At 34.1% G+C, this 9,127-nt stretch overlaps 1 long non-coding RNA gene across 1 annotated transcript; it reads left to right on the forward strand.

Moving 5' to 3' along the window:
- Positions 1-331: 331 nt before the first annotated feature.
- Positions 332-3,616, forward strand: LOC132706239 (uncharacterized). Its single transcript, XR_009619571.1, has 3 exons — positions 332-697; positions 749-885; positions 1,065-3,616. It is a non-coding gene; the product is annotated as an uncharacterized LOC132706239 (long non-coding RNA).
- The last annotated feature ends 5,511 nt before the right edge of the window (positions 3,617-9,127 follow it).

Here is a 9,127-nt window from a genome sequence, read left to right on the forward strand (position 1 = left end):
TTATAAAAAAAATTGACAACTACATGTTTTTTAAAACTTCCCAAAAGAAATTTGTGTCTTTTTCAAAATTAGTGAATTTGCCTATAAAAACTGTTTTTAAAAATATCAAATTTTCTTTGACTGTTGAATTAGCAACAAGAGTTTTTATCGTTTATATCTTCGATAAGTGTTTGAACTATTTCAAAGTTGTCGGCATAAAATATAGCAGCGTTTAATTGAGTATTTGGACAATTTTCCCTATAAAGTTGAAAATGTGGAAAGACTTTTGTTGCTTGATTAATTAAATCATTTACCAATGGAAACTGGTCTCTTATACATACCATAAGTTAAATGAGTAACATGAAATAGGTTACAATAAAATGTTTTGACATTTGCTGCAGCCTAAACCATGTTTTTTGAACAAATCGGTTGTTTTCCCCAATTGCTTGGATTCAATTAAATAGGATCTGCCGTACTCATTGAGTCAGTTTGTTTCATCAATCACCAAGGTAAAAATAATTTTCACTTTTAAGTATAGTTGTAGTATATAGGAAAAGTGAAGAAAACTTTTCACTTAGCGAACAAGTGAAACAGCTTAAGAATGAACTCGATGATGTTAAAAGCCAATTAGTGGTGAACCGTATAACAGTCGAATCAAATTTTGTAGAGAAAAGGAAAGCGGAAGAAGAGATAGCAAATTGGCAAACACTAGTACATGGTACATTATTAAGTTAGTACATACCGAAATTTATATCGCATAACTTTTTAGAGACCATAGAGGAATCCAGTTCCACGCAAACCGAATATAACAATAAATTATTAAAATTAGAGTCGCATATAGAGGATTTGCAAAAGGAAATTGCCATTTTGCAGGAGCAGAGGCAACTGACCCAGAATGCCAACCAAGTAAGTTCACTTTCTGCGATAACGTTGTGTGTGACATATGCGTATTTCATTTACATGCTATTATCCAGCTTGCCCCAATATTCTAAGTAAAAAAAAATGCTGTCCTATCTAAATGTTCTGAAGGTGTAGTTTTGTTTCACTGAATCTACCTTTTTTTTTAAGGATTTTAATTGTTTCAGGAACATAGTTTGGCTCCCAGCGTTTTGTTAAATGCACTGACGAAAATCAGGAAATTAGGGGTGGACTTTTTCTTCTTAAGAGTCCCTATCGGAGACTTTGAAGGTATTTTGAATTTACAATATGTTGTCAAAAATAATCTCAAATTGGGATTGTCCAGATTTTAAGGTGGAATAAGTATGGTATGGTATAGCAAGTTATCGTGGAAATTGGCTTGTTCGAGGTTTTTTGGTTTTTCTTCAAAGTATCTGGTATTGTTTGCTGGGAGGGTTACTCTGGTTGCAATTTTCCACAACCCACAATAAATTTCTTATCTGCGTGAATGTTTTAAATCCAATAAAGCAAGGGTGGGCAAAAGCCGGCCCTTTTGCTAATTTTATCGGGCCCGTTGAAAAATTCCGCACGCAAATTTTTTTAAACTCTTTTATGAGATTTTGTTGACATCAACATTATTAGTGTGCGTACTGTATATATAATAGGCGTAATAAAATGGGCGGTCGGCTGACTACACTAGTGTGGACGATGTCGCGAGCTTGAAACAATCCTCGTGCGATTCTCGTGCGGGTCGCTCGCGACGATCGCTCTCAGGACTCAGGACTCAGGACTGTTTTTTCGTCGAACACAAAGGAGATCGCGCTAGGTTCGAAATGCATGTGTGGACGGCATATGCTGCACTCCTCTCACTTTTCGAGGGACGACAGGTCGCACCACGCGTATTGTTAATTTTGATTTAGCACTGGTCGCATACTCTTTTTTGTTCGAGACTAATATTAGTTTGCAAATATAAATTGAAAAAGTGGACTTTTTGTAAGTAAAATTTTAAAACATTGGTTTTATTTTATTGTATTAATTAAATTATTTATTTGTAGACCTTTGTAAAATGGGTCAATCTACAAAAAGAAAAGTTGATTTGGAATGCAGAAACTTCAATGAAGCTTGGAGGGTAAAATATCTTTTTACAAATATTAATAAGAAAGCAATTTGTTTAGTTTGTCAGGAAACAATTGCTGTGTTCGAAGAATACAATTTAAACAAGCACTTTACAACAAAACATCCAAAATATGCATCACTTTCTTTAAAAGAACTTCAAACTGTAGCAGAAAACTTAGCAAAAAACTTGAATAAGCAACAAAATATTTTAACCAAACAAAGTAATATAGAGAAATCTACCACAAAAGCAAGTTATGTTGTCGCACACGAAATTGCTAAGTTCTGTAAGCCGTTTTCTGAAGCAGAATTTGTTAAACAATGCATGGTACAAGTGTTGGAGATATGTTGTCCTGAAAAGAAACATATTTTTGAAAATGTAAGCTTTTCGAGAAGAACAATAGTACGACGCATTGAAAATATTTCAGGAAACTTACTTGACCAGCTAAGAACAAAAATTGCCGATTTTACCTATTGTTCTCTGGCTTTAGATGAGTGCTGCGATATTACTGATACAAGTCAATTATTAATATTTATTCGCGGCATTAACAAGAAATGTGAAATTAGCGAGGAACTTCTTAGTGTGCATCCAATGAAAGATACAACTACTGGTGAAGACTTCTTTCTCGCTGTTGAAGAGTGTTTAGTTAAAGTAAGTTTAACTTGGAATAAAATAGTAAGCGTCACTACGGATGGTTGTCCTAGTTTAACAGGGAAAAATGTTGGCTTACTTAAACGAATTCGTAAGTAAAAGAGTTACAACCAGAACAAGATATATTATTTTTGCATTGCATTATTCATCAAGAAGTGCTATGCAGAAAAGTTTTGAAATTGAATCACGTCGTTACTGTTGTGACCAAAGTTGTGAATTTTATCCGAGGACGTGCCGTAAATCATCGACAGTTTGTTGAATTTTTGAAAGATATTGAAAGTGACTTCTACGAAATTCCTTATTACACTGAAGTGAGATGGCGTAGCATTGGTAAAGTTTTGGACAGATTTCAATATTTGCTTGATGAAATAGTATCCTTCTTGTCGATAAAAGAAAAACTACACGATTTTCCTGAATTGCAAAATAAGGCTTGGCTAAACGATTTCTCGTTTTCAGTAGATATCGTAAAATATTTGAATGAACTAAATATAAATCTACAAGGGAAAAACCAATTTGCTTTGAATATGCACTCAAACGTCAAAGTATTTATGACAAAACTCAATTTATTTGCTGAAAACTTTAATAATAAATTATTAAATCATTTCCCCTCATTGCAAGCACGGCGAGAATCATTGAAAAATACAGATTTTTTTAAATATAGTGCAATAACACAAGACCTGCATTCTGAATTCCAAAGAAGATTTCAAGATTTCAAAGCTATTGAAAAACCTTTATCATTAATTAGCCAACCTTTCAATTTCGATGTGCAAGAAGCTCCTGTTGAAATTCAACTAGAACTAATTGACTTACAATCAAATAATTTACTAAAAGAAAATTTTCACTCAAACGAATTAAGTGCTTTCTATGGCGCTTTGAATAACGAACATTTCAAACATTTTTTGAACTATGTTCAAAAATACCTTGTTTTATTTGATTCGACATATATTTGTGAAAGAACTTTTTCTTTAATGGTTTCCACGAAAAATAAGTGTCGATCACAAATTACTGACGAAAATCTACACTCGGTATTAAGGATTGCTACAAGTGATTTGGAACCCAATTTTGAAGAAATAATGTCAGATGAACATTCGAGATTTCACGTTTCGCATTAACTTTAAATATTTATTTTAACGTTTGATGTTTTTCTTTTCTTTTTTGAATTCTATTTACTATTATATTTACGAAATGCAATATAAATGTTAAATTGTAATAACTATGTGTCAATATAAAATAATTTGTATCGTTAAGACATAAATAAGTAACAAAATAAAATCTTTCATTGACTGGTTTATCTAATAGCTATTTATTTATAATAATATTTCTTTAAAAATTACGTGACATATTTTATTCATATTAAAATGATACTTAGTGTTTTTGTCATAAAAAAAAAATGGGCAAGGAAAAAACTCCATCCAAAACATCCGCTTGTGCAAAGCATACGCGGTATAGTCCTCCGGCCCGGGAGACATTTGGAAAATTTCATTTTGGCCCACGCTTAAAGCAATAATTAATTACTTCTACCAAATAAAATATTTGGGTGAACAACTTTTGCAAATGCATTAAAACTGTTAACATTCATTACTAATAATGTGCTTGAATACATAATTCTTAAAAGCAGCACTCAACAACAACCGATGCTGGAGGAATCCAGAAGATTTGTAAACAGTGTTACAGTAGCCTGTAGAGGTGTCTTTGAAAATAAGATATTATTATTAGTGATTGTCATTATTATTATTATTTTCCTCAACTGAAGCTGGAACTTTCACCTATCCAATAACTTCTTTGGTGTTTTCTTCATGTTCTTGCTAGGCTTGTTCTGGTGGAGAGATATTTAATTCTTTTTCACTGGAACCTTTTTTTTTCTTTTCATAGTTCTGCCCCATTCAGAAACTTGCGCGTTATATGGCATGTCTCAAGAATTACTTATTTTTGCCTAATTTCGTACGATCGTTTTGGTAAGTTTTATTTATCGATATTTTTCTTTAGGTGCATCATAAAGACTCCGTTTGATGAAATTATTATGGGGACTATCTCTACTTTTTTGAGTTTCCAGACATTTTTGATCTCTCTTGTCAGGTTCTCATACATTATAATTTTTTCGACCTCCGTTTTAGAAACGTTTTCACTAAGTGGGCACGCCGTATCTATAATAAATATTCACGATGTCAAATCGGTTGAAATCCACAGTTCTATCGGTGGTTATCGGCGGGTACCAATAGAGTAGGTGGGTGTTGAATTCCAGTACAGGTTCTGGTAAGTAATGATAATAGGGCGGGGGGTTATAGAGGAGACCATATTTTTTTTGCTTTGACATTTTTAGCAACTTGGTTGTGGCGGCCAAGGTATGCCGTATTAGATAGCGCTGGGCAGTCCGCCGTGATATGTTCAATTGTTTCTCCAGGCTTACCACACTTTCGGCATATGTCCACCACGCTTTTCTTTAGACAATTTTTTTCATATGATCTGGTTTTTATAGTACGATCTTGGATGGCCACTTCGGTTTCTTTATACAGTTGGCCTTTTTGAACCAAGTAAGTGCAATGCTTTCTCTTGCCATGATTCAGTCCTACTCACCCCTGGTTGCCTTTAAGTTTCTGGATGGTTTCTTAGATTTAGAGCGACAATTGCTTTAAGAAGTTGAAAGTTTGATTCCTGGAAGTAGATTCTCATTTGTTCTCCTTGGTCACGCCATAGCTATAGATGTCGATGAGGCCTCGTCCACCTTCTTTTCTGCTTAAATAGATTCTCTCGACCGCTGCTCGGAGATGGTGAGCTCTAAACTTAGTGATGGCCCTTCGAGTCAATCTGTCTAGCTCATGGAGGATGATTTCAAAGGAGTATGTAAGAACCGGTATTGCCCATGTATTTACAGCGGTTGTCTGGTTCCCCGAGTTTAAAAATGTGTCAAGCAGTTTGGTTAATCTCTTTCTATATTTTTCTTTAAATTCGTTTTAAGGGCAGTGTGATCGATTGACCGCTTCTTCGTCCAAAGATTGAATTTCCTCCATCTCTCGACCTTACTTCACGATTTGTATTGTACTGCATTTCTCTAGACACAACGACATCCCAACATCACAGCTAAAAGTTTTCGTTGTTTTTGTTGTTTTGTTTTGGGTTTTCGGCGTACACTTTAATGTCGTTCATAAACATTAAGTGCGAGACTCGGAGTCCCCTTCAAATATTAAGTCGATAGCCGCTCGGTTCTGAGTTAAGCAGTGTTGACAGTGAGTTAAGGGAGATGATAAACCAAAGTGGATTGAGCTTGTCCCTTTGGAAAATGCCTTTGCCAATGTAAATTTCTCCCAATTTGTCGCTGTCTAGGTGTAGTTGGGTCCGCCAGCGAGTCATCAAAGTGGTTAGTAACTGTCGTATCGCAGGGTGTATTTAATATATTTCCAAGGTTTTCTTTAACCAGTCATGTGGGTTCAAGCCAAACGCTTTGCTGTAATCGATGTAACAGAGGCTGAGATTTCTACGTTTCACTTGGCCCTGTTTGAGGATTACTGAATCGATTAAAGGTTGTTCTTTGCAGAAGTTCTGAATGCCATCAGGCCGCAGTGCTTTCCAAGCAGATAGAGATCTGGTCTTATTATGGATGTCTTCAGCTGTTATTGTCAATTCAGGCATAGCATGTGAGCTTTCGCATTAAATGTGGTTGACTCTTCCCAGGTTTTTTCCCAGTTCTGTCTGGAGCTCATTCTGCTGGTTGTCCAGAGCGCGATAGAAATTCCTCTGGTTATTGGTAAACTGTTTATTTTGAATTTTTCTTTTTCCTGATGAGGACTCCCTTAGCTTTTACCTTCTGTCTTAGTTTATCTTTGTAACAGATAAGAGCTTGTGATAGATTTCGCTCATTGACGAGGTTTGTTTTTCTATTTTTTTTGTTTGTTTGTTAATTGTTGTGAATTCTCTCGAGGTCCTCCGAGTCTCTGACCACTTCTTCAATAATTTTATTTACCTTTTCCAAAATCCCTCCGTTCTTGCATTAAAATTGAGCTTGCAGATATTCAGTCTTGATTTGTTTTGAGCTTGTTCGAATGGTACAATGAAATAAAAAATAATATCAATAAAAATATAATATAATATAATATATTATACAAGATTGAAGCGTACACTAATTAGATAGATTGAATCTGACCCTGTGGGAAACTTCTGGCGTATCACCACATCCGCATTTTTTATTAACGAATTAACTTGATTTTTCTTTTTGTTTTATTTGTATTTCTTAAGTGAAGTGCTACATAGTAATAACCACAAATTTGATAATTTCTATAGGTGCATTTGAAGTATTTTCTTTGAAATCGAGTGTTTAAGATACAGACAACGTTCGTGCACCTCCTCAAACAACGTTACTGTAGCCTTCCATAGTTTGCGATTTATTAGATTCACTTCTCAGTGCTCGCTACGTACATGGAGCCCTTGAATGGGTGGGCCGATACTATGTTCGGAACGATAGATGTAACAATTCAACTCGAGTCGGGAAATATCCGATGCCTGCACGCCGATGGAAATAAAAAGGGAGACATAGTTCCAGTCGATATGGTGGCCAATACTCGCAGTCGCTTGGGATCTGAGTAAAGTCTCAAATTCTGGAGATATACAACAAAGTTATCATATTGTTTACAATTTCGTGTCTTCTAACGACAACTCAATCACCTGAGTTGAGTAAGCTAGACAGCACTTTCTTAAATTTCATTCAAAAGCTAGTGAAAGCGTAGATTAAATTGGTATTAATTTCCCAGAAAATAAAGCGGGTGTTAAACATGAATTTAGTTTGTTTAATATGGGCAAAAAGTCATTGAGAAAATTTTAGGAGAAATGTGTGGAAATAGCCGATAACTAATGATAAACATTGGTCATTAATGGAATTATAGTGAGAAAATAAGGTGATTTAAGGAAATTTTGGTTGTAATTGGTTAATAAGTAGTTTAAAACACTTAAGAACTTAGAAATTTGGTTTAAGTTACATTTTGGCAAGGATATTGGCTGTTAACTTTATGTTGTCTTACTCTTGATCCTACTCATATTTGAGGTTAAGTTGTTGTCAAATTTGACTAAAGATTTGTGTAGATTAAAATATGCATATTATCACATCCCAAAGTTCTTCAGAATTTATACAACTGATTATTTCTAAACAAGATATATTGCAAGTAAGAAATGACGTCGGTTTTGTTTCGATTGCACTCTGTTTTTCAAGTGTCGGAATTTATATTATTTTCATTCTTATTGGTGCTATTTCGGTCATTTTCATAGAAATGTACCTCAAATTAAAGGTTCTTTACTATCTATCGTTATTTATTTAGTAGAAGCAAGATGGTCATGGGAGCAGTAATTAATGGAAATTAGTGTTAATTTAAGTGTTATTTGTTGGTAATTTTATTAATTTATTATTCAATCTGGTATACCCAATACACTCAAAAATTAAAATTTGCAAATTTTCGAAATCACTCTTATATACCAACTTAAAATATTGTTAAGTAGTGGATTTATTTTTTTCTGGATCTTTACAATTTACTACAATTGCTTAACATCTTCGTGAACTCCATTATTTATCTACAGGGAAATATACAGCGCTTCTGAAAGAAAAAAGTGCTAAGCATGCGTCCGTCAAAATGACATGGTATGGACCAGCGTGTATTATGACACGTCATTGGCTGCTCTATACCGTTCTAGATTTCGTTTTGCACTCGGTGTCAGCTTACGCTTTAGATTGGATATTAACGTTAAAAGACGAAAAAGCCACGTAAGTTTTTAAGCGCTAATAAAAATTTAATTAAAAACAACTTGAATAGTTAAAGGTGAAGTTTTGCCTTAACAGTTTTTTACAAATTGATTGCTTTGAATTTTTTTCCCAAATACTACATGAAAGAAGGTTATTTTTTGCACGTACAATGTATATAGAATGCTTTTAAAATATACACATTGCCTGTTTTGCCATATAACTTCAAAATTATGTCGTGGGATGAAAAATATGAAAATTTGGATTTTTGGAAAGTTTGAAGCACCCTGTATGAGAGACGAAAACTTCAAATATAAAAATCGTATTTCCCGAAACAGTCTATTTCTATTTACATTTAAATACAGGATTTATATTACAAAGTGAAATAGTAAATTGTCAGTTTCTTTTGCAAATGCCGCACGCTCTGTACAGTGTGTCTCACTTTCGATGGTTTTGTGGCGTACCTCTTTTATTAATAAATCTAGCGTGTTGAGGGTGTGATCCAAGCCTGCCTTTTATGAAATGAAATGGAAATACGCAGCTTATCTTGGATTTTTAGGTACAGGATGATTTTGTAAATATTGCATTTTTAGACTCGAAAGGATGAGAACTAATCTGGATAGGGTATTTTCCATAGTATCCAGTGGCGTAGTCACTTTCGTTTTGATTTAAATTTTGATGTACATATAAAGTAATGTTCTTTTAACACCACCTATTTTTTTCATAACTGCTAGGAGGCGTTTAAAAATATGTAACATGTAGAAGCC

The sequence above is a fragment of the Cylas formicarius genome, unplaced genomic scaffold (genome assembly GCF_029955315.1).
Source record: "Cylas formicarius isolate icCylForm1 unplaced genomic scaffold, icCylForm1.1 PGA_scaffold_8__14_contigs__length_24414737, whole genome shotgun sequence".
Lineage (NCBI taxonomy): Eukaryota > Metazoa > Arthropoda > Insecta > Coleoptera > Brentidae > Cylas > Cylas formicarius.